We start from the raw sequence: 1,328 nt of genomic DNA, 5'->3' as shown, positions 1-1,328 counted from the left end.
GACCCTCAATGGTGAGTGATCTGAACATTGGTCAATATGCCCTTCTCAGGCTATGGCTGCTACCTTTATCCAGATATTTGCTATCAAAATCAAGCAAAGAGGTGTCAAGAGACACTCAGGTGAGTCACCTGGGTATCTACCATATTCTTCCCTCTCCTCACTGTGTAATAGTAGCCTCACCTCTTCATGATGGCCAGAAGCAATCACTCCCGCCAGGATGGAGACAACCTGCTTTGCCTTCCTGTCTCTTGGCACAAGAAGCCTGAAGTGACTGGGTACAGCTCAGTAGCTTAAAGTTTAATGGGACTCTTGACTTGCTCCTTGTTGCAAGTGTTACCACTCTAGGAACTAGGACCCTTAAATTCATAGAAACTAGCGTTATTGGGACCAAAAGCCCATCACTGGGCATGATGGTGGCCAGGACCACTGCTACTTCCCCTCCTTGTTCTGAATATATGGATCCTACATACTTGTGACCAAACACCATATAATGCTAACTGATTCAGAGTGTATGTTGAATCTTGGGGGAGCGGGCATCCTTGCAGGGTATCATATCCAAGTTGGCACCATCATTGCACCTTCAAAAGTCCATGCCATTGCTCTATCAGGCCTGAAGCTTCTGAATGGTGCAGTAAGTAATGGTATCAGTAGATCCCATGATAATGTTCTTTGGTACAGCATGATGTTATGTAGGACCCATGGCAGTAGATCAGATGCTCTGTAAGCCCCTGGCTAATGTTTCTGGCTGAGGCCCTGTGCGAAGAAAAGACAGATATATACCCCTTTAAATATGTCTATATGCCTATCCAAACCAATCACTGTCCTTTCAAGATGGAAAGAGTCCACTGTATGGCCAGTCCCCTCAAGGGATGATGTCATATCAAGGCAGTTACTACAGAGGCTTCTGTTTATCCTATAGGGAGCTCAGGAACAAGAATGGCTCTTCAGGGTTCTCTTAATTTAAGGAAAGACAGCTGGACCTTTATACCCATTCCCCATCAACCAGTTATTAGATGCTGACTGTCCCCAGAGAGGCAAAAAACTCTGGCTAAGACAACAACTTCCCCCAGCTGACATAGATGCCCAAAGAGCAACTCGGCTGAGAGCTTCCAGCCCCCAGACATCCCAGAAGCTGGGGAAGGATCTGGCCACACAGTATCCACTAGGACTCATTCATCTTCCATGAAAGGACTGTGTTTGCTTTTTTTTTTTTTTTTCCCTCTCCATGTTACTCAGGGCAGTTAGCAGATTGCTGGTGGTTTTAGTAGGAACTATTTCAACGATGTTGAGAGGAGAGAGGAATACAGACAATTAAGAAGTAAATCTGA

This window comes from Eulemur rufifrons, chromosome 1 (genome assembly GCF_041146395.1).
Source record: "Eulemur rufifrons isolate Redbay chromosome 1, OSU_ERuf_1, whole genome shotgun sequence".
Lineage (NCBI taxonomy): Eukaryota > Metazoa > Chordata > Mammalia > Primates > Lemuridae > Eulemur > Eulemur rufifrons.
Note: the sequence above shows the minus strand (reverse complement) of the source record.